Source organism: Hylobates moloch, unplaced genomic scaffold (assembly GCF_009828535.3).
Source record: "Hylobates moloch isolate HMO894 unplaced genomic scaffold, HMol_V3 SCAFFOLD_1, whole genome shotgun sequence".
In the NCBI taxonomy this organism is placed as follows: Eukaryota; Metazoa; Chordata; class Mammalia; order Primates; family Hylobatidae; genus Hylobates; species Hylobates moloch.
Window position 1 is genome coordinate 181,486,987 of NW_026652276.1, and position 26,314 is coordinate 181,513,300.

The following is a 26,314-nucleotide window of genomic DNA, read 5'->3' on the forward strand; positions in this document are numbered from 1 at the left end:
ATCTTTTTTTGTGTCAGGATTCAACAAAAGAAACAGAACCAGTAGGAGGTATGTAGTTTAAGAGCTTGATTGTAAGGAATCAATTTAAGAGATTGTGGGGCCTGGCAAGGCAAGTCTGACATCTATGTGGCAGGACAGGAAGGGCAGACTGGGCCTCTCAGGCGTGGACTGAAACTGCTGCCCACAGGGAAGCCTCAACCCTGCTTAAAAGACCCTTCAATTGATTGAATCAGAACACCCAGATTATATGGGATCACCTCCCTTACTTAAAAATCAACCGATTATAGACTTTAATTACGTCTGCAAAATACCTTCACAGCAACACTTAGATTAGTATTTGACTGAATAATGGGACTGTAGCCTAGCCAAGCCAACACATCAAAAGATCATCGCAATATCCTTTTCTCTCTTTCTTTCTAAAGTAATTAAATCAACTAAAATGTCTTTAAATTGACTGAATATTCATGCTCCACCCTACTTACAAATGATCAGGTTTTTAAAATGTCACTAGAATATAGTGCCTTTGGGTGGGTGAGGAAGATACTTTTTGGATAGAAAGGCAAAATTTATAGAAATAAGCTCTTTCTTAATGAACTAATAAATTTAACATGATTTTAATCAAAACATCTACTAGGTAATTGATACAATTCTCTAAATGATGCTAAAGTTCAGCAGGAGGAATAAAGGCAGGCAAAGTGTTATGGATTTTGGTAAGAAAGAGATGGAAGGAAAGAAAGTGTAACTGAGCTTAGTGAAATAAAAGATCTAGAATTTGCTTACCGTTTGATTTAGGCAGCAGCTAAAGATCCATTCTTTTAAGGAAGCAATCAAATATACATGCGGAGATTTAGCTTAGGTATATTAATTGTGATTTTATTTTTAAGAGCAAAAAAAGTTGGCAACATCTGAAAGTAAAAAAAAAAAATCAAATGATTAAATGAATTTTGGTGCATACATGCAAACCACCATGGCACATATACCTATGTAACGAAGCTGTACGTTCTGCACATGTATCCCAGAACTTAAAGTAAAATAAAAAATAAATAAAATAAAATAAAACAAAATAAAATGAAGTCATTAAAATTTATATAATTTCTACAATCATGTTGTAGAAAATATTTATGTCATATACATGTGTTTATGATAGATTTTTATGTGAACGAATGTAAGGTATAAAGCAAAAACACATGCCATAGTCTACTGTGATAAGAAATATATATCATGTGTTTCCTAAAATATGTGGTGTATATGTTTCTGAAAATGTATGATATAAATTATGAAATATATGATATATATGTTATAAACAGAATTTTGATAATAAAAGTGAATTTTAAATAGCTATTAAGTGTTTGGCTGGGAATAAAACTAAACATTGAGCAGATTCAGCCTGTGTTTAACATTAGTCCATTTTCCTTTTTCTTTTTTTCTGTTTTGTGACAGAGTCTTGCTCTTTAGCACCTGCTGGAGTGCAGTGGCGCTATCTCGGCTCACTGAAAGCTCCGCCTCCTGGGTTCCCGCCATTCTCCTGCCTCAGCCTCCCAAGTAGCTGGGACTACAGGCGCCCGCCACCATAGGCACCCGCCACCACCAATTAGCCTGGCTAATTTTTTGTATTTTTAGTGGAGACGGGGTTTCACAGCGTTAGCCAGGATGGTCTCGAGCTCCTGACCTCGTGATCTGCCCACCTCGGCCGCCCAAAGTGCTGGGATTACAGGCCTGAGCCACTGCGCCAGGCCCCATTTTCCTTTTTCTAAAACCACCAGCATTAACTTTCTAAAACCACCAGCATTAACTTTAGTAGAGCCCTTCTTACTTTTATCACTGTGATATCACAGTCAGCATAAACAAAGCAACCAGCTGCACAGCCCACCTAGTTCTGGTCTTCAAGCTTAATATAATGATGTTCAGTAAGCAACTGATTATGTTAAATATAAATCACGTAGGATAAGTACCTTTGCATGGACAAATCACTGGTAAGGCATATACTTGAGTTTTAAGCATAGTTATCTCTAGGTGGTAGCTATTTCATTTTATTTTACTTATATTCATTTTCTAAATTTGAAAAATAAGTATAATATGTTTTCATAAAGAAAAATATTAATTAAAATAATGTAAAATTAATGAAAGAGCTTTTGCTTTGTCAGATATTAATTATATTCTAAAGCCCCAATAATTAAAACGGTGGTTGCAGGGTTAGACATAAAAATCAATGTAACATAATTAATATATGATAAAATGGCATTTTTATCTCAGTAGGAAAAAGATGAGGCATTGGAAAAATGTTACTGAAACAACTGGATAATTTTTTTTTTAATGAAATAAAGGTAGATTTTTACCTCCTCTTACCATAGCCAGAATAAAATTTAATGGATTAAAATATTTTGGAAATAACTAAGACACCAAAAGTTAGAAAAAATACCTATGACTATAATGTCAATTGAAATAGCATTCTTAAATTAACATGAACAGCTCAAAAGAAAAATAGCTATATATTTAACTACAAAGAAAAGTAAACTTACAAATAATATAATATACGTAATTTTTAAAAAATTTAACTTAAACCATAATCAGGAAAAAATATTCTAGCATATTATTGATACATAAATTACTGTTATGAATCAATTTTAAGGTTTTAAAAAGTAGAAAATGAATAAAGAGACATACACATTACAAAATACAAATGACTAAGAAAAATGTATTTATATATTATATAATGTATATTAACCTGATTGAAAAATCTGAAAAATATGAAAGGAAACAATGACATATTTTTCACTATTATATTGGCTAAAATATATATGTCTATTTTTTCCTACCTCTTTGTCTGTCTATCATAGATATATCAGTGTTTGGAAAGTGGAATGAAACAGACATTCTCTCATACTACTGGCCTGACGTTAGTAGGCATATTATGTAAGCAGTTTAGTTATGCTAATCAGATGCTTAGGATTTTGCATTGTCTTTGACCACACCATTCTACTTCTATGGCTAATACTAAAATAATAATAAAGAAGCACAGATAAACCTAAAAAAATAGTAGCAACTTTAATTTATAACAAAAGTGTTTAAATAAGTTGTGATACAAGCATAAAATGGAATATTATGCAGTCATTCAAAGTGATGTTTTAGGAGAAGGATCAATTACAAAAGTGAGAGAAAAACAGCACATACACTATAAGATTCTTCTAAAAAACGTTCACACACATATATGCAAAGAGAAAAGTGTAGAAGGACATATACACAATTATTTATAATGGCTAATTCATGATCTTTCTTTGTTTGGCTAAACAATAGTTTCTAAGTTTTCCAAAATGAACATATATTACCATTTGATAAAGGATTTTAAAAGTTACGCTATGGAATACTATGCAGCCAAAAAAAGGACAAGATCACATCCTTTGCATCAACATGGATGGAGCTGGAGGCCATTATCCTAAGCGAACTAACACAGGAACAGGAAAGCAAATACTGCATGTTCTCACTTATAAGTGGGAGCTAAACATTAAGTACACATGGACAAAAAGAGGGGAAAAATAGACACTGGGACCTACTTAATGGTGAAGGGAGGGAGGAGGGTGAGAAGAAAAAACTACCCATTGGGTACTATGTTTATTACCTGAGTGGTGAAATAATCTGTACATCCATCCCTTATGACAAGCAATTTACCTATATAACAGACCTTCATGTGTACCCCTGAAGCTAAAATAAAAGTTAAAAATAAAAAATTAAAATAATATAATAACAATAAAATTTGAAAAGTTACTGAAAATATTAAATTTCAGTGGAATGTGATGTTATTACTTCTAGGTAATGAGTAAAATCTTACAGGTGAATTTAAGACCTCTAATAATTTCCCTTTGGTGTTTTTTCTTTCATTTCTTTTTTTTTTATCCTAGAACTTTGTATGATACTCAATATTTATATTCTTTTGGATAACAGGTAAGTCATCGTACTTTGCTCTCATCCTGAAATTGAATTTAATACACTCTCTGGAACTCAGATTTTTGAAACTATTTTCCATAAAATAGCACTAATTTTAACTTTTAAATAACTGAAATCGCTAAAGGGAAAGCTTGCATTTAAATTTATTTAATGTTCAAATTATTATTTCAGTCTAACCGTTCTCTAAAGCCTTTCATAGACACGTCTGGCGTGCTGACATTACCCTCTGGAGGCTCAAGAGTAAAGGTCTTTTTAAAAAAGGTCTTTTTATACTGAAGTGAAAATATAAACAAATGGTTATTAGAAGCCAGCAACTTTGAACACTCCTTGCTTTGTTCGCAACATTGTGCATAACTATAGAAGAACAATCACCCTCCCCTTTCTCTCCCCTCTCCTGGGAACACCTTAAGGTTATGGGTCCATTTATTTCCTGTCTCAAACACAGACAGGGCTCTGGCTGCCAGACAGATGTTTGAGAAATCTTAACTATGGTATATGTCAAATATATTGCTTGGATATTTTTTGACTGGCCCGAGCATTCTTGACAGCATTTGGAACAATATACAAAAATTAACTGCAAAGATTTAGACAGGAACAAAAGATTAGTATTGCAGTCCTAAGTAAAGGTCTGTTTAAGTAGCCTAACCAGCTCCTCAGCACTCCGAAGTTTTCTTCTCATGTTATCCAAACTCACACACTCCACTGGCAAAACTGAGCTTTTATGAATGCTTTTTACCTCAGCCCTAATAATGGCAAAATAATAAGAGCTAACATTAATGTAGCATACTATGGGTAGTGTCAATGTGTTAAGTGCTGTATGCATTGTACCAATTAGGACTATGAGATCGACTATAAATGACAGGAAATGTAAAATAACAGTATTGTAAATACAATTATCTCCCATGTGAGAGGAGCAGTTCAGGGCTGATAGTGCTACCACTAAGATACCAGGAAAACCCGCTCCTTTCCCCGTTCACCTTCAGCAAAGTCCTCCCAACTTGTGGTCCAAGGAAGCCGCTTAAGCTCCAACTATTACACACACATTCCAGACTGCAGGAAGGAGGAAAGAAAGAAGAATAAAAATTGCACGTCAGCTATTTTTTTTTTTTTTTTTTTTTTTTTTTCTGAAACAGGGTCTCACTCTGTCACCCAGGCTGGAGTGCAGAGGTGCCATCTTGGCTCACTGCAGCCACCTCCTCCCGGATTCAAGTGATTCTCATGCCTCAGTCTCCCAAGTAGCTGGGACTACAGGCATGTGCCACCATGTCCGGTTAAGTTTTGTATTTTTGGTAGAGACGGGGTTTCACAACGTTGGTCAGGCTGGTCTCGAACTCCTGACCTCAAGTGATCCGCCCACCTCTGCCTCCCAAATTGCTGGGATTACATGCATAAGCCACCACGCCTGGCCCACATCAGCTATTTTTAAGGAATTTTTCTGAAAGTGGTCATGTAACATTTCTGCTTATGTAGATAAAATGCCCCAAACCTGGAAAACATAATACATCATAGTGTGGATTTTAGGCATCCCTGCAACTAGTTAGAAATTGAGAGTTTTTACTAAGTGATTACTGGTGAAGTTTTTCCCATATGCAGTACTTCTCAGGGCCTTCACCACGGCCCTTTCAGTAGATAACACCGTATTTCTCTTAGCCTCTGTTATCTGCTTTGATTTAGTACCCCTGAGGTTCTATCTCTGTCTTGTGGGTGAGAGTCTTCCTGGGGTCCCCACTCTCTGCCTTTTTCTTGACTGCCTGTACTAACTCTGTGGAGTTATGTGATCCTCCATCAGGAATCTTTCTCATTCTGATCCACATCTCAACATAACAGATCCCTCATTATAGCACCAGCTCTGTAGGTTTAAGTGACAGCAAAAAGCAGCACAGTAAATTTGGGCATTACTTTAAATTGTACAAATTTCAATGATATTTTCTGTTTTATGATAAGGAAGCAACTGAGAAATAAATGTGCCAGTTTCTCTTTGTAGTGAATTATGACTTTGGTCATATTACTTGATATGCCTATGCCTCAGTTTCCTCATCTGTGTAATAGGGATAACTGTAATACCTATATCATAAGGTGACTTTGAGGATTCACTGAGTCAATTCATAGAAAACAGTAACTGGCATATTGAAAGCCTTCAGTGAGGATTAGCTAATAATAATAAGTGTAATTTTAAATATACTAATAATAACACATCTTTATGTTTTAGATTACTTTGTCATTTTATGGCCTTTATTTAGTGACTATCAGACAAAAAGAAATCTTACTACCTTGGGAGGATTGTTGGGGAGATAACCAATAATATTTACAGAAAATTGACAGCAATATTTTACCCTTAATTAATAAGTCTCTTTTAGAGAATTATGTTCTCCTTAGTTTGGGATCATCTGGAGTTTCTGGCTGTCAGGGAATTCTAAAGCAATTTTGGTTGCTAGTGTAGTAAACTTGGGACTCTGGAGGAAGGGGTAGCAGAAGTGATGCATAGATACAGTTGAGTTGCTGTGTTTATTTAGGATTTTTTAGAGGTAAAATGATTTTGATGAATTATATTAATAGTTAACTCATTCTTGTTTTTAAGGAAGGCATGAATCACATGAATATTAGATACTATCAGCATCTCGAAGGTTTTAAATTCTTGAAAACATTATAACATTGGCAGGTCTAAATGTTTGTTCTGTGTGTTCGTCAGAACTTCAGAGGAAGCAGATGATGCACCCAAAGGAGTAATGTAGAGTTAAAAGAAGGAAATGCTCTTTGTAAAGATGTAGGCAGGACTAGGCCATGATGTGTGCATATGACAATGAACTCAGGCTGGTGATGCACCCGGGGACTAGCAATAGAAGGAAGCTGTACACAAGGCACTTGAAGGGGCATGGCAGGGAGCAGAGCTAGAAATGGTCATCGTAGTGTGACTTCTCGGCTGGATTTGTGGCTATAGGTAGAACATACCTACTGCCAAAGCTTCCTCCTTACTGAGAGGGCACTGGGGAATAACTACCCTCACCTCTTTCTTCCCTCATTCTCATTGGCTACTTCCCATTGGTCTAATTTCATTGAAGCTACAGGACACGAGAATCGCAGCAATGCTTCCCAGCAATGCCTCCCAGCAACACCATATTCAGAGGTCAGGCTCCCAAAGCACAGTGCAGGGCTAGGAAAAGGATAATGGTTATGGGGAGGCCTCAGTGCATAAATAGCACACTTCCATCCTCAGGCTCAGCCCTGCCCCCTGCTCTGGACCTTTTCAACATCCTGAAAAGGTACAGGCATGCCTTATTTTATTGTAGCTAACTCTGTTGCACTTCCCAGATACTGTCATTTTTACAGATTGAAGGTTTGTGGCAACTCTGCCTTGAGCAAAATTATTAGTACCATTTTTCCAACAGCATGTGCTCACTCACTTCGTGTCTCTGTGTCACATTTTGGTAATTATCACAATATTTCAAACTTTTTTATTATTTTCATATCAATTATGATGATCTATTATCAGTAACCTTTGGTGTTACTATTGTAATTGTTTTGGATTGCCACAAACCACAGTCATATAAAGATGGTAAATTTAATCAATAAATGTTGTGTGTTCTGACTGTTCCACAGACTGCCTGTTCTCCATCTTTATCTCACTCTTCTTGGGCCCTCCTAGTCCCTGAGACATAATAATATTGAAATTAGGCCAATAAGTAAGCCTGCAATAGCCTGTAATTTTCAAGTGAAAGGAAGAGTCACATGTCTCTTACTTTAAATCAAAAACTAGAAATGATTAGGCTTAGTGAGGAAGGCTTGTCAAAAGCCAAGGTAGGCAAAAAGCTAGTCTGCTCGCATCAAACTGTTAACCAAGTTGTGGATGCAAAGGGAAAGTTATTGAAAGTAATTAAAAGTGCGACTCCAGTGAACATAGGAATGATAAAGCAATACAACCTTATTGCTGATATAGAGAAATTTGGAATGATCTGGGCAGATTGTCAAACAAGCCACCACACTGCCTTATGTCAAAGGTTAATCCAGAGCAAGCCCTAACTCTCTTCAATTCTATGAAGGCTGAGAGAGGTGAGGAAGCTGCAGATGAAAAGTTGGAAGTTCGCAGAGGTTATCCAGAAGATCTAGCTAAGATCATTGATGAGGGTAGCTACCCAAACAACAAATTTTTAGTGTAGGCAAAATAGCTTTCTATTTGAACAGGATGCCATCTAGGACTTTCCTATCTAGAGGGAATTCAAGACCTGGCTTCAAAGATTTGAAGGCCAGACTGACTCTCTTGTTAGGGGCTAATGCAGCTGATGACTTAAAATTGAAGCTAATGCTCATCTGCCATTCCAAAAATTCTAGGCCCTTAAGAATCATGCTAGATCTATTCTACCCATGTTCCATAAATTGAAAAACAAAGCCTAGATGACAACACACCTGTTTACAACATGGGTACTGAATATTTGAAGCCCGCTGTTGAGACCTACTGTTCAGAAAAATATTCCTTTCAAAATATTATTGCTCATTGACAATACACCTTGTCATCCAAAATCTCTTGTGGAGATGTACAAGGAGATTAATGGGTTTTAATGCCTGCTAACATAACATCTATTCTGCAGCCTATGAATCAAGGAGTAATATTAACTTTCACATCTTGTTATTTAAGAAATACATCTCATAAGGCTATAGCTTCCATAGACACTATTTCCATTAATGGATTTGGGCAAAGTAAATTGAAAACCTTCTGGAGAGTTTTCACCATTCTAAATGTTATTAACAACATTCATAATTCATGGGAGGAGCTCCAAATATTGACATTAACAGTTCAGAAGAAATTCATTCCAACCCTCATGGATGACTTTGAATGGTTTAATACTTCAGTAAAAGAAATAACTGCAAATGGGGTAGAAATAGCAAAATAACTAGAATTAGAAGTGGAGCCTGAAGATGTGACTGCTTGCTGCAATCTCATGATACAACTTTAATGAAGGAGGAGTTGCTTCTTATTGAAAAGCAAAGAAAGTGGCTTCTTGAGATGGAATCTACTGCTGAAGATGCTGTGAACATTTTTGAAATGACAGCAAAGGATTTAGAATATTTCAAAAACTTAGTTGATAAAGCAGTAGCAGGGTTTGAAAGGATTTGCTTCAATTTTGAAAGAAGGTCTGTGGGAACTATGAAACTTCATCACATGCTACAGAGAAATCTTGTGAAAGAAAGAGTCCATTGATATGCTAAAAAAAAAAAAAAAAAAAAAGAAAAAGAAACAGAAAAATAAAGAGAAAGAAAAAGACATTGCCACAGCACCCCAACCTTGAGCAACCACCACCCTTATCAGTCATGGAAGTTGAGGCAAGACTCTCTAACCAGCAAGAAGATTGTGGCTTGCTGAAGGCTCAGATGATTGCATTTTTTAGCAATAAAGTATTTCTAATTAAAGTAAGTACATTTTAAAGACACGATGCTATTGCACACTTAATAAGCTACAATGTGGTGTAGACATAACTTTTATGTATACACTGGGAAACAAAAAAGTTATGTGACTTACTTTATTGCAATATTTGCTTTATTGTGGTGGTCTGGATCTGAACCCACAATATCTCTGAGGTATACCTGTATATATGCTAAAGAATTTCACTCTTTATTTTGGGTTCTGCATCAGATAGGTCTTCTTTTTGAATGCTTCTGACATTGTGCCTCTGGATATTACTGCTAGTTACTCTGAGCCTAGGACTCAGTTTCTCAGAACTGAGCTTCTCCCAGCATGAATCATTCTTTTTTTTTAAAATAGTGTCCTGATTATCAGCTCTGTATATTTTATGTCAATTCCAGAATAAGCCATTGAAGGAACAGAGCCTTAGTTGCCTCATTTATAAAATCTTAGGGTTAGAGCACCTCAAAGATTTAACTAAGAAAATTATTTATAATACCTGATCTAAAGACATAATAATCTTTTGCCAACTATGAGTTTTCTGTATTCATAAATTTATTTCTATGTAACTTGAAGTCAACTGTGAAAATTTTGTTTTTAATGTAAGTAAATTGTGGGTCACACTTGATACAGAAAACTAGAAAAAAGAGACTGGAAAAGGTTACAAAAGGAGGTAAGAGGAGTGGCTGAAAACATTAGGGGTTGATACAATGATGTCTAGCCTGAAAAGAGATAAAAATAAGGCCAGGTTTACATAGGGCTTAGGAATCAGACATGAGCTTCTGATTTAAAATCAGAAATGCACTGAGAATTTATATACAAAGCCAAAAAGAAAATAATTTTTGGTTTGTGTACTATCTGTAGCAACCCAAAATTTGTTTATAAACATCTGGTTAAAATTAGAGATTGGGGAGATCCTGAAAGATTTCCTAGAAATAAATTGTATCTGGAAGTTAATAGCTCTGAATTCATAACTACCCATTTAAGATGTATAAATGGTATTGGTATGTCTTTTGTTGTTGTTGATATTGCTATTGATTTATTTGGGGCCAGGTTAAAAACTTAATCATTTCTAAAGGTTTGTTTGGTCTTTCAAACCTATTTTTCCCATTGGAACTTAAGGTTTTTAATATCAAAATCATAGGATTATTCAAGAACTTTATCCTTGGAACTGATGACAGATACAGTATATCTGTGTCACATGTTCTGAAAATGAATATGTTTTAGGAACTTCACAGGGCATACCAATTAGTAAATCAATCCAACAAAGCCCTGTTGTAGCCAAGCCTCAATCACTTAACTAAACTAAAAATTTTAACTTGCATTATTAGATTAAATGCCTAGCTGAATTTCATAATAGCTTAGAATCTGACTTTTTCTTCCCTCTTTTATTACTGAGAGAAATGCAATGTATATTAACAAAAAATGTGGAACTTCTGAAAAATCTAGTAAAATTTCATTCCTCCTAGTGAATCATGAATGAGCTTCTTTTTTCTTCCGGTTAGCATAGTGTATATATAGCATGTATCAAAGGCTACTAAGGAAATAAAATTTAATACCATAGTTTACAACAGAATTGGCAAACTATGGTCCGTGAGTCAAATATGGCCTTCTGCTTGTTTTTCTGTGGCCCATGCACTGACTGTGGTTTTCACATTTTTAAATGGTTGAAAAATTTCAAAAGAAGATTACTGTATTGTGACATAAAAAATTACATAACATTCAAATTTGGTGTTCATAAAGTTTTATTGGAACATAGCCATGTCCATTCATCTGTGTATCGTCTATGGCTGCTACAGTGGCAGAGTTCAGTGGCTACCACAGAGACCATATGGCTCTCAAAACCTGAAGGACTTACTGTTTAGCCCTTGGAAGAAAACATTTTCCTACCTCTAGTTTACAGGATTCTAAGAGACATTTCTTTTAAAGAAAGACATATAAAATAGTATTTAAAACATAATATCCCATTATCTATTTAACCTATTAAATCTAATATCTTTTAAAGGCTAATTCCTGTTATCACAACTGCTTATAGTAAGAAATCAATTCTGTGTTATGCATTAGTAACAATATAATAATTCCTGACTGTTCAGTTTGTTTAGCCTCAGAAATAATATGCATCAATGGTTAAAATCTTGCCAATACAAAAATTCTCTTTTAGATGAATTGTGTTTGTATCAAAAATATTTCTCTGAAAGAGTTATGATGCTTGGTGTGATGTTTCATAGACTGTTGAAATGTGAGGTTATTTTTAGGGGAAGACTGCTTTCTTCTTTTTGTTGGTGGGGTGGGAGGGCTACAAGCTTCAAGCGGAATTTACTTTCAGTCATAAGGAGCTCGAGAGACAACATAATCAACACTGAAAAATCTTGAAAACTGAGAACCAAGGATAAGAGTTAGCAAATGTGGTCCACTGTGAATAAATACTGAATAAGAGAACCTAGGAGAAGAAGATAAGAGGTAATAATATCTTTTAAACTTCTCAGTGCTAAAGTATAATGAAAAAGGAAGATCTAAGAGTTTTATAAAGGAAAAAAAAAGCTCTTAAATCTTAACACCATAGTGGAACTGCAGTAAGAAGACAAACTAGGTGCTGAGCTGTACACTATTGTGGGAACCGTGTGTGATAAATCATGGAAGTGGTCATAGTGTGAGGGATGAAATTCACCCAATATTTAATACAGTATCAGAATTCACCTTCAATATGATTTTCATGTGGTCCACAGATACCATGGATATAACTCACTATGTAGGTTTAGATTCTTTCTCAAATAGAGAATAAAGTTTTTATTTCTGTGACGGAAAGCTTAAAAACACAACTATGGCATTGTCATCTATCAGCTGTAATTTCCTGTCTAACAACTAATGATTTTAAATTTATGCTGTGTGTACTTAATTTAATTCATTCCTTTGTGTATACATGTCGCATGAGCTATGAATTCAGATTTCTTTGTCTCATGTCTATGAAAGCTTTAAGAAAATGTTCTAAGCAAATCAGCTAATATTCTGTGGGATATTTCATCTATCAAGAAATTATTACATTATAAACTAACTATACGACATTCCTCAGGATCCATCTTTTCTTAAATGGTTGAAGAATAGTGTCACTACTCATTATTTCCAGTTACAAATTATGGTATATTATATTATAGAGAGAACTTTTTGTAAAAATCAGGCAAAATACAGATGAAATAAAAGAAAATAAACCCAGGTTAAATAATTTTGTGAGGAGAAAGAAAATACTTATCTATTATTAATAATAGAATATTATTAATGGCTGTAGGTATTACCTATGCAATTAAATAATTAATTATTCCTTTTGCATAATAGACAAAATACTGGGTAGAATGAACATGAAAAATATCAGCTATAAATTTGAGTTGTTTTAACTAATATTAAATAAATACAGTTTTCTTAAAGGGGAAAATGCAATTGACTCTCAGGCATAAAAATCTTCTATTTTTTAATTTTTTATGTAGATGTAATTTTCTTTTTTTAAAATTATACTTTAAGTTCTGGGATACATGTGCAGAATGTGCACATGTATAGGTATACCTTACATAGGTATACATGTGCCATGGTGGTTTCCTGCACACATCAACCCGTCATCTACATTAGGTATTTCTACTAATGCTATCCCTCCCCAAGCCCCCACCTTCTGACAGGCCCTGGTGTGTGATGTTCCCTTCCCTGTGACCATGTGTTCTCATTGTTCAGCTCCCACTTATAAGCGAGAACATGCAGTGGATTTTTTTCTGTTCCTGTGTTAGTTTGCTGAGAATGAGAGTTTCCAGCTTCATCCATGTTCCTGCAAAGGACATGAACTCGTCCTTTCTTATGGCTGCGTAGTATTCCATGGTGTATATGTGCCACATTTTCTTTATCCAGTCTATTTTTGGTGGACATTTGGGTTTGTTCAAAGTCTTTGCTATTGTGAATAGTGCTGCAATAAAGATACGTGTGCATGTGTCTTTAGAGTAGCATGATTTATAATCCTTTGGGTATATACCCAGTAATGGGATTGCTAGGTCAAATGGCATTTCTGGTTCTATATCCTTGAGGAATCACCACACTGTCTTCCACAATGGTTGAACTAATTTACACTCCCACTACCAGTGTAAAAACGTTCATATTTCTCTACATCCTCTCCAGCATCTGTTGTTTCCTGACTTTCTAATTATGACCATTTTGACTGGTGTGAGATTGTACCTCATTGTGGTTTTGATTTGCATTTCTCTAATGACCAGTGATGATGAGCTTTTTTTCACGTTTGTTGGCTGCATAAATGTCTTCTTCTGAATAGTGTCTGTTCATATTCTTCACCCATTTGTTGATGAGGTTGTTTGTCTTTTTCTTGTAAACTTGTTTAAGTTCTTTGTAGATTTTGGATATATTAGATTCTGTCAGATGGATAGATTGCAAAAATTTTCTTCCATTCTGTAGGTTGCCTGCCCACTCTGATGAGAGTTTCTTTTTCTGTAGAGAAACTCTTTAGTTTAATTAGATCCCAGTTGTCAATTTTGGCTTTTGTCACCATTGCTCTTGATGTTTCAGTCATGAAGTCTTTGCCCCTGCCTATGTCCTGAATGGTATTGCCTGAGTTTTCCCCGGAATGCAAGCCTGGTTCAACATACACAAATCAATAAATGTAATCCATCGCATAAACAGAACCAATGACAAAAACCACATGATTATCCCAATACATGCAGAAAAGGCCTTCGACAAAATTTAGCACCCCTTCGTGCTGAAAACTCCCAACAAGCTAGGTATTGATGGAACATATCTCAAAATAATAAGAGCTATTTATGACAAACCCACAGCCAGTATCATACTGAATGGGCAAAAGCTGGAAGCATTCTCTTTGAAAACCAGCACAAGACAAGGATGCCCTCTCTCAACACTCCTATTCAACATATTATTGGAAGTTCTGGCCAGGGCAATCAGGCAAGAGAAAGAAAGTATTCAAATATGAAGAGAGGAAGTCAAATTGTCTCTGTTTGCAGATGACATGATTGTATATTTAGAAAATCCCATAATCTCAGCCCCAAATCTCCTTAAGCTGATAAGCAACTTCAGCAAAGTCTCAGGATACAAAATCAATGTGCAAAAATCACAAGCATTCCTATACACCAATAACAGACAAACAGAGAGCCAAATCATGAGTGAACTCCCATTCACAATTGCTACAAAAAGAATAAAATACCTAGGAATACAACTTACAAGGGATATGAAGGACCTCTTCAAGGGGTTGTAGTTCTTCAAGGAGAGCTACTAACCACTGATCAAAGAAATAAAATTGGATACAAACAAATGGAAAAACATTCCATGCTCATGGAGAGGAAGAATCAATATCGTGAAAATGGCCATACTGCCCAAAGTAATTTATAGATTCAATGCTATCCCTATCAAGCTACCAATGACTTTCTTCACAGAACTGGAAAAAACTACTTTAAATTTAGTATGGAACCAATAAGCCTGCATAGCGAAGATAATCCTAATCCAAAAGAATAAAGTTGGAGGCATCACGCTACCTGATTTCAAACTATACTACAAGGCTACAGTAACCAAAACAGCATGGTACTGGTACCAAAACAGAGATATAGACCAATGGAACAGAACAGAGGCCTCAGAAATAACACCACACATCTACAACCATCTGATCTTTGACAAACCTGATAAAAACAAGCAATGGGGAAAGGATTCCCTATTTAATAAATGGTGTTGGGAAAACTGGCTAGCCGTTTGCAGAAAACTGAAACTGGATCCCTTCCTTACACCTTATACAAAAATTAACTCAAGATGAATTAAATACCTTAAACGTAGAACCCAAAACCATAAAATCCCTAGAATCTTCCAGTTTTAATCACTTGAGTAACATTTAACACGTGAATATCTATTAACTGCCTTATACTGACTCATTATAAAAGCCTCAACTAGACATTTGTTAAATGCTCCATAAACTTATGTGTATAATTTTATATTCATTATGAGATACTTATGTAAACATTGCAAAGCCTTCAATGTATAACATTGAATCTGTTAATGGTGAATGGTGACTACAGGAATGACTTTAAGAAATCTTAAAAACGTCTTATTCCTTCATGGATGAACAATCAGAACTCGTCCAATGTTTATCTATGCAGACAGAAGGAGAGCAACCTTCCGTTTTACCAGTAAAGATGTCTCAGAATTTGACTCTAAATTAGTATTTTTAATTTGAATGCAGCCTTTCACTCCTGAATATTCTGTCAAAGTTCTTAGATTTTTATTGAACTGCTGTCTATTGAGGAAACTATCCTGAAATTGCAAATTCCTTGGAATCAAGTAACTATTTTTCTTTTCTTTTTATTTATGAAGGGAAATGGTAGAGTATATCTGATTAATTTTCTTTATTAACAAAGAACTCTAAGGGAAATGGTAGAGTATATCTGATTAATTTTCTTTATTAACAAATAACTCTTATTTCTAGTCCTCAGATACTTGTCAAGTGCCTTAATAAATATTAATATTTATATAATTGAGGAGTTCAACTAAGGGAAATGTGGACTGAAATGTCTGCACCTCTCAGAAATTCCCACACCCTTCCCCTTATCTAGCAGCAGCTAAATAAACTCACTAATAGAATATTTAAATACTTAAAAATGCATACTTTTATTGTTTAATAAAAAGTTTTATAATTACCTGCATTTTAAAGAAATATTTTTATTCTCAGTGTTTTAAATAGGAAGATTTTTTCATTTTGTTCAACAAAATGAGAATAAATTTAGAAAACTACAACAATAAGAAAGCAAGATCACATTTTCAGAATGGCAGAGTAAGAACCACCAAAAATCCACTCCTCCATTAAGCTATGAGAACACTGGCAAAAAAATAAATAAATAAAAATGTCAAAATCAACTTTTTCAGAACTCGTAGAACTTACAGCAATTTGAGGAGTATTTATCCAGGAAACATGGCTGAATTCCATAGAGAACAGTGAGTTTTGTGCCATTTTAACATTCCCTAATTCTTCCTGTGTCTGTTTTCTGAGATCTGTATGATATGCTTGAACATTATCAGCTTTACAACTATAGTAACTGTGAAAATGAGCATCTTAACATTCATGGTAGAGGGACAGAATTGGTTTGGAGCTTTCCCAAAACCTTGTCCTCAGAGAACTGTCATAATTTGACCTATCAAGAAGCTTTCTAAAAAATTCCATTGTCAGGACTTTTAAAATTTGACCTGACTTAGAGTTCAGTCTGTCCCATCCTTAGGGAGATTTGCTGAAAACAATCACTAGCAATTGTTTAGTATCACAGCTGCCTGAGGGGGCATCAACAAATAGAGATAATGAGAGACAGGCTAAAAACAATTTAAAAGGAAAAGCTGTGGAATGTGATATTTGTAGGAGGTTTTCAAATACTCCAGTATATAAATGGGAGTCGTGGAAGCCACATGCATATGAAGGATTGTGCATGTGCCCAGAAAAGATGTGAGAAAACCCTAATTTCTCATCTCTTGCTACACCTTAGGCTCTGTGTAAGTAGCACATGAAGGCTAAGGCAGTTGTAAGCTGCCTGCCATATCATTTAACGTATGCACAGTTTAAACAAAAAGGCCCTCATGGAAGGCTGGGAAACTTAGTGATTCAAAGAATGTAAGGAAATCTGTGTCCAAGCATTAGCCACCAATTATGCTGACTGATCAGTTGTTAGCAGCCAACAAAGCATAAAGACTTTAAATAATTAGTCCAGGAAAGATACTAAACAAACTAGTCCAGGAAAGATACTCAATGAACCAACAACACCAAACAAGAACAAACTCTGCAGAGGAGGAAGAATGACTTCTAGTGTTGGTGCATTATATTATTTTGAATATCCAATTTTCAACAATAAATTATTATTTATGCAAAGAAATAGGAAAGCATGGCCCAAACAGAGTAAAATTCAGTCAACACAAACTCTTCCTGATGAAGCACAGATATTGGACTTACTAGACAACAGCTTTAAACCAGCTGTTATAAATATGTCCAAAGAACCAAAGGAAACCATATCTAAAGAATGAAAGGAAAGTATAAAAATAATGTCTTGACAAACAGAAGATAACAACAAAAATATATGAATTTTAGAAAAAAAGAGTCAAAAATATATTCTCAAGATCAAAAATACAATAACCATAATAAAAAGTTTAGAGAGGGGCTCAGTAGCAGATTTGAACTAGCAGAAAAAAGAACCAGTTAACTTCAAGACAGATACATTGAGAATTTTCAGTCTGAGCAACAGAAAGAGAAAATAATGAAAAACTGTACAGACTTAGAAAACTGTGGAAAATCATCAAGCATAGCAACGTACTCACAATGAAAATTCAAAAAGAGAGAAAGGAGAAAAGAACAGAAAGAATATTTGAAGAAATAATGAACTAAAAATTCCCAAACTGTTTAAAGCCAAAGATAAATAACTTGAAATCAGCAAGAGTGAAGAAACTCATCACATACAAGCAACGTGAGTTCTCAATAACATCAACAGATGAGTCTTATCGAAAATCATGAAGTCCAAGATGTAATGAGATGAAATGTTTAGTGTTCTGAAAGAAAAATTCTATCAAGAATTCAAAATTTAAATTAAAAAATTCAACACTATCTTTTCAAAATAGAGGACAAATTAAGATATTTCAGATAAACAAAAAACAGAATAAGAATTCAACAATATTAGTTGGAGACTCAAATATTCATTTTCAAAAATGGACACAACTTAGTAGAAGATCAGCAAGGATACAAAATAACTCGCTATCATTGTAAATCAAATAAACCTAACAGACATCTATAAACACATCAGAAAATAGCACTAGAATCCACATTCTTTGCAGGGCACATGGAACATTCTTTGTGAAGTTAGGCCACGAAACAAGTATCAGTAAACATTGAAAAACTGAAGTCATTTAACATATTTTCTTAAATACAATGGAATAAAATTATAAATGATTAATAGAGGAAAATTTGGAAAATCTACAACTATGTGATGGAAATTAAACAACACAAACCTAAACAATTAGTGAGTCAAAAAAGAAATCAGAAAGAGAATTATAAAATCCTTCAAAAACAGTTAAATTGAAAACAGAACATATTGAAATGCATGAGATTCATCTAAAGCAGTGAATAGAGAGAAATCTATAGCTATAAACATATTTGAAAATAAAATAGAGCTCAAATCAATAACCTAATCTTCTACCTTATAAAACTAGAAAAAGGAACAAATTGAACTCAAAGCAATCATAAGAAAGGAACTAATGAACATTAGAGTGCAAATAAGTAAAATGGATAATAGAAAAACAATAGAGATCAAGTACACCAAAAAATTAATTCTTTGAAAAGATTAACAAAATTCGCTAACTTTGAAGTAAACTGACAGAGAAGATTCAGATTAATAAAATCAAGAGTTAAAAAGGGAGTGTCATTACCAAACTCAAAGATATAAAAAGATTATAAGGGAATGAACAATAGTGTGTTCATGAATTATATAATCAAATAAAATGGACACATTTCTAGAAAGACATATCTTCCCAGAATCACTCAAGAAAACATAGAAAACATGAATAGACTTTTAATGAGTAAATAGATTGAATTATTAAAGTCACAAAACTCCCCAAAAAGAGAATTGCAGGCCCAGATGTTTCCACAGATAAATTCCACCAAGCTTTTAAAGAAGAATTAATACCAGTCATTCACAAATTCATCTTAAAAATAGAAGAGGAGGCAAAACTGTCCAAGTTATTTTCTGAGGCTGTTACTCTGGTATAATATCCCAACAAATGCATAAAAAATAAAGAAAATTACAGATAAATATCCCTTATGAATATGAACAAAACATCTCAGAAAATACTAGCAAATTTAATCCCACAACATATAAAAAGCATTACACATCATGTCCAAGTGGGATTTATCCCAAGAATACAAGGTTGGTTTAACACAGGAAAATTAATCAAATCCATGGAATGCCCTACATTAATAAAAAACAAAACACAAGATAATATTCTTAATAGATGTAGAAAAAGCATCGCACAAAATCTAACACCATCTAATGTCCCAACTGTAAACAAAGTAGAAATAGAAGAGAATACCCTCAACTTAATAAAGCCCAACTATGAAAAAAAACAAAAATAATATCATACTTATTGGTGAAAAACTAGTGTTTTCCCCTTAAATCAGTAATAAGACAAATATGTATGCTCATACCACTTCTATTTTACATTATACTGGAGAGCCCAGTAAGAGCATTTAAGCTAAATAAAAAATAAATGGCATCTAGGTTGGAAAGAAAGAAGTAAATCTCTCTCTATTAACAAATTACGTGAACTTACGTCTTGAAAATCCTGAGGAATACACACACACACACACACACACACACACACACACACACACGATTAGAAATAACAAGTGAATTCAGCAAGCAGAAGATCAATATACAAAAAATCATTTGTATTTTTATATATAGTCAATGAACAATTGAAAAAGCAAATTAAAACAATTTTATTTATAATAGCATCAGATAAAAATACTTGAGTAAATTTAACCAAAATGTACAAAACAAAACGTTGTTGAAAAAAAGTAAAGAAGGCCTAAATAACTAGAAAGACAGCCTGTGAGCATGGATTAGAAGACTGAATATTGTTAAGAGGGCAATACCCCCCAACCCCCAAGGGATCTACAGATTCAATAAAATCACTATCAAAATCTCAACAGTCTTTTATGCAGAATTGTAAAAACTGATCCTAAGATACACATGGAGTCTCAGGGGACTCTGAATAACCAAAACCAACTTGAAAAGTAAAAATAAAGTAGCAGAGCTTATAAATTCCAATTTCAGAACTTATTTAAACACTGTGGCAATGGGATAAGGACAGACATATAGAACAGTTAAACAAAATTTGGGGTCCAGAAATAAATGCATACACATGTGGTCAATTGATTTTTGACAAGAATGCCAAGACAATTCAATGGGGAAATGAATAACCTTCTCAACAAATGGTTCTGGGACAACTGTGTATCCACACGCCAGAGAATGAAGTTAGATCCCTTCCTCTAGCCATGTACAAATATAAACTAAAAATGTATCATAAACCTTATATGGAAGAGCTAAAACTCTAAAACACCTAAATGGAAACATAGGTGTAAATCTTTATGACCTTGGATTAGGCAATTGTTTCTTAGATATCACACCAAAAGCACAAGTGACCAAAGAAAAGATAGATATACATGATCTCATCAAAATTAAAACTATTGTGCCTTAAAGAACATTATCAAGAAGGTAAACAGGTAACTCATATAATGGAAGAAAATATTTGCAAATCATATATCTGGTAATGGAGTGGTATTCGGAATATATGAAGACTTCATACAACTCAACAATAAAAAGACATGTAACTCAATTAACAAATGAGCAAAAATTTGAATAGCCATTTTGCCAAGGGAAGTTACCTTGTGACTCAGTAATTCCACTCCTAGAGAGAAATGAAAATATATGTCAACAGAAAACTTGCACATGAATGTTCATAGCAACGTTATTCATAATAGCCAAAAAGTAGGACCAACAGCTAAAATAGTATTACTTTTGAGGCATCAAATTTAATTGCTTCAGTGTTTTGAACTGGCTTTTATGAAGTGTCTATGTCTGAAAGCTCCATTTTTTTCCTTTCATAAACCAATGTCATCCCATATGGAAAAAGTTCTGATATGAGTTACGTAAGAATATTATCCGCTGTTGATACTGGGGACAGGAGAGGAAGAAACAGCACCCTAAACGACTATTTTGAGAATATTTGTTAATTGCACTCTTAGCTTATTTATTTTTTTAACAGTTCATGTCCAAGATAATTTTTAGTTAACATAGACTAGCAAGAATTTTATTTTTATTACTGAGCCCCACATTTACAACTGGTGTTTCCCTCCCCAAACTTATTTGTTCATTTATTCAACAAGTACTAACTGAGAAACTTCCATGTGCAATGCATATGCTAGTGATGATGTATAGGTAACCAAAGCCAACACTGTTCTTGCTTTATGGAGCATACACTTTGGCAAGGGAGATAGACAATAATTGAGTATTTAAATACATGAAGGCATAAATAAACACTGCAAAGTAAGCAAATAAAATCACTCCTAGGAGAATTTGTGACAAAGGAACCTGATTGAATTCTTGCATGCCATGGGTTCTTAGGAAATGACCTTTGAACTGAGATGGAGATAGACATTAGTTAATTTAAGCAGAGACAGGGTAGGAGTAAGAATGTCCCAGGCTGGTGGCCCCATCCAATGTTTAGAAGGAGACTGATACATAAGAACAATGTGAGAAGGCCCTTGTGTACGCTGTCAAATTGGGCATGTAAGCCAGGGGTGGGGTGGGTGATACAGTAGGAAGGGTCATATCTGTGCGGCTGGGTTTAGGACCTTGATTTCTATCCTACGAACAATGGGAAACCATATAGGAACTGTGTGTTTTGGGGAGGATGGGTTGGGGACAGGATCAGATGCAGTTTGGAAAAGTTTCTTTGGCTGCTGTGGACAATGGATTTTAGTGGAGTAATAGTGAATGTGGGAATAATCATTAGGAGACTACTCTAGAGACCAAATAGGAGATGACACAGCGTGGACCGGTGTGGTAACTGACAGAGAGCAGTTGACAGCTTTGAGAGATTTAGGAGAAAATCAAAAGGACTTTTGACTTTTGATGGGTTAGATATTAAGAGTGAAAGAAATGACTCTACAGTGCTTTGTACCTGTCTTATGTAATAGTGACGTTTTGCACTATATGCATCAACTCCTTACCCTCCACACCCATTAGAATATAAGAGCTTTGAAGATAGTCGCACTCCTATCTTTTCTGTATAGTGAGGCATATTGCACAGAGAAAATATTCTATACATACTTGATGATACATTAGTTTGAATTAAAAGCCAAAAGAAAGCCTTTAAAAACTATTTAAAACATTTTTCTTCACAACCAATGATTTGATGCTTCTAGCAGATATTATTATGTCTGAGTAGGACTAAGTAATGATTTATTTTACCTGGTCGTTAAGCAGCTACTGAGGCCAGCAGTTGGATGCAGAGAATATACATAATTTATTGACCCTTATTCAAAAACACAGTGAGCTGCCCAGTATACTTTAACTACATTTAGTTTTATTGCTCCCTAGAGAAACATTTTGTCATTGATCGTACATTTCATTTTGGACTGTTGAAAAATGAATTTCATTAATACCGAGTCTTTTATGATGTCAATATAAATTTGGAATGTATAAAAACATTAATTCAGCATATGCATCTAAACAGATGCCTCATATAATAGAAATGAACATTAAGGAAGGGTCACTGTGAACATTTGAAGCAGTCAAATAGGTTAAGTAATTATGAGAGAAATGAAATAGTGTCTGAGATCTCAGTCTACAGCTAACATTAAATTGCAAAAAGATGAACTCTGTTGATAAATCATTAGTGCTGGCAATCTCTTCCTCTTTTCTCCTTCCAAAACATAATTATGTTAGTACCTCACTATTTTTAAAGGAGAAGGCTAAAGCCTTAGGTACCAATAATATACCAATAATACATTGTGAAATTATTTTACCCAGAGGATTGCACCATTTTTTTAATGAGCATACATTTCTGTGTTCTGTACAACACAGATAATGGCTTTAGAAATAAAGTAATGTAAATTTATAGTCAAAAAGTATCAGTAGCTATTGTTATGTTACTAGAGGAATTCTTAGGGCTATTTAGAAATTTTTGAATCTATGAGAATTCTATTGATTATCAGGTTTTCTAGTTTCACGTCTAGACATGTGAGTACCTCAACCATTTGTATCTTGCCAGGGTAAGTTTCCTTTTTGAAAAAAATAGAAATAGCCATAGCTACTTAAGGCACTAACTAATCTATTAGAGCCTGAAAGCACTATCTTCTTTTGTCTTCTCTTCAAATACCTTATCTACCATTTGTGAAGCTGTTTCCTCTTAAATTGTATATGAATATGTCACAGAAAAATATTAAAGTATCATTAGAATTAAAACAATGAATATTTGAATTGTTACAATATTCCCCTTCTTACCCCAGATTCTAGGTGCTTACCATGGCAGCACTTGGATGCACCTCAGTTATGCATAATCAGATAATATTTTAAGCAGAGGAAATATTTGAGATGTTAGAGGTACTAAGTGATTTTACATTATAAACAGCTGAGAAATGAGGGCATGAGAGCGGAAGAAAAGCTGAATTTTGGACAATGGGGAATTGAGATTGGGAGAAATGAGTTAGGGAACAGCTGCTGTGTAAAGAAAATTAGGGTGGGGAGAAAAGAATTCTCAAGATACTAGCTGTGCATTAAAAATGCATTTATCTATGAAAGATTGAGTAAAGAATTGAGGTATTTTAATTATTTTTTTCCTGCATTAACCGTGATTCCATGAATTTAACACCTCACTGAGCTTGGACCACTTGGGGCCCTTGGATTTATTCAGACTACACACACATACACACATTTATATGCATGCAAAGTCACACATACACATGGGCTAATGTACCCATTAAGTTGATGACAAATACAATACGTTTTAAAAAATGTGTTTATTGGCAACAGTTCCCAGCATGAGTGACGCAGAAGATGGGTGATTTTTGCATTTCCAACTGAGGTACCGTGTTCATCTCACAGGGGAGTGCCGGACAGTGGGGGCAGGACAGTGAGTGCAGCGCACCGTGCATGAGCTGAAGCAGGGCGAGGCATCGCCTCACCTGGGAAGCGCAAGGGGTCAGGGAATTCCCTTTCCTAGTCAAAGAAAGGGGTGACAGACGGCACCTGGAAAATCGGGTCACTCCCACCCTAATACTGTGCTTTTCCAACTGGCTTAACAAACGGCACACCAGGAGATTATATCCCGCACCTGGCTCATAGGGTCCTACACCCATGGAGCCTCACTCATTGCTACCACAGCAGTCTGAGATCAAACTGCAAGGCAGTAGCAAGGTTGGGGAAGGGGGGGCCGCCATTGCTCAGGCTTGAATAGGTAAACAGAGCAGCCAGGAAGCTCTAACTGGGTGGAGCCCACTACAGCTCAAGGAGGCCTGCCTGCCTCTGTAGGCTCCACCTCTGGGGGCAGGGCACAGAAAAACAAAAGGCAGGAATAACCTCTGCAGACTTAAATGTCCCTGTCTGACAGCTTTGAAGAGAGTAGTGGTTCTTGCAGCACGCAGCTTGAGATCTGAGAACAGGCAGACTGCCTCCTCAAGTGGGTCCCTGACCCCCAAGTAGCCTAACTGGGAGGCATCCCCCGGTAGGGGCAGACTGACACCTCACATGGCTGGGCACTCCTCTGAGACAAAACTACCAGAGGAACAATCAGGCAGCAGCATTTGTGGTTCACCAATATCCACTGTTCTGCAGCCACCGCTGCTGATGCCCAGGCAAACAGGGTCTGGAGTGGACCTGCAGTAAACTCCAGCAGACCTGCAGCTGAGGGTCCTGAGTGTTAGAATGAAAACTAACAGAAAGGACATCCACACCAAAAACCCATCTGTACATCACCATCATCAAAGACTAAAGGTAGATATAACCACAAAGATGGGGAAAACACAGAGGAGAAAAACCAGAAACTCTAAAAATCAGAGCGCCTCTCCTCCTCCAAAGGAACACAGCTCCTCACAGGCAATGGAACAAAGCTGGACAAAGAATGACTTTGACAAGTTGAGAGAGGAAGGCTTCAGAAGATCAAACTACTCCAAGCTAAAGGAGGAAGTTTGAACCAATGGCAAAGAAGTTAAAAACTTTGAAAAAAAATTAGATAAATGAATAACTAGAATAATCAATGCAGATAAGTCCTTAAAGGACCTGATGGAGCTGAAAACCATGGTACAAGAACTACATGACAAATGCACAAGCCTCAGTAACCAATGCAATCAACTGGAAGAAGGGGTATCAGCGATGGAAGATGAAATGAATGAAATGAAGCGTGAAGAGAAGTTCAGAGAAAAAAGAATAAAAAGAAATGAACAAAGCCTCCAAGAAATATGGGACTATGTGAAAAGACCAAATCTACGTCTAATTGGTGTACCTGAAAGTGATGGGGAGAACGGAACCAAGTTGGAAAACACTCTGCAGGATACTATCCGGGAGAACTTCCCCAATGTAGCAAGGCAGGCCAACTTCAAATTCAGGAAATACAGAGAACGCCACAAAGATATTCCTCAAGAATAGCAACTCCAAGACACATAATTGTCAGATTCACCAAAGTTGAAATGAAGGAAAAAATGTTAAGGGCAGTCAGAGAGAAAGGTCGGGTTACCCACAAAGGGAAGTCCATCAGACTAACAGCTGATCTCTCAGCAGAAACTCTACAAGCCAGAAGAGAGTGGGGGCCAATATTCAACATTCTTAAAGAAAATAATTTTCAACACAGAATTTCATATCCAGCCAAACTAAGCTTTATAAGCGAAGGATAAATAAAATCCTTTACAGACAAGCAAATGCTGAGAGATTTTGTCACCACCAGGCCTGCCCTAAAAGAGCTCCTGAAGGAAGCACTAAACATAGAAAGGAACAACCGTTACCAGCCACAGCAAAAACATGCCAAATTGTAAAGACCATCGAGGGTAGGAAGAAACTGCATCAACTAACGAGCAAAATAAGCAGCTAACATCATAATGACAGGATCAAATTCACACATAACAATAATAACCTTAAATGTAAATGGGCTAAATGCTCCAATTAAAAGGCACAGACTGGCAAATTGGATAAAGAGTCAAGACGATCAGTGTGCTGTTTTCAGGAAACCCATCTCGCATGCAGGAACACACATAGGCTCTAAATAAAGGGATGGAGGAAGATCTACCAAGCAAATGGAAAACAAAAAAAGGCAGGGGTTGCAATCCTAGTCTCGGATAAAACACACTTTAAACCAGTAAAGATCAAAAGAGACAAAGAAGGCCATTACATAATGGTAAAGGGATCAATTCAA

The 26,314-nt window shown here is 35.3% G+C and overlaps 1 protein-coding gene across 6 annotated transcripts in view; it reads left to right on the forward strand.

The window, feature by feature from the left end:
• MAGI2 (membrane associated guanylate kinase, WW and PDZ domain containing 2) overlaps positions 1-26,314 on the forward strand; it is a 1,482,569-nt gene that overhangs the window by 336,268 nt on the left and 1,119,987 nt on the right. The gene's annotated exons all lie outside the window — the stretch shown is intronic.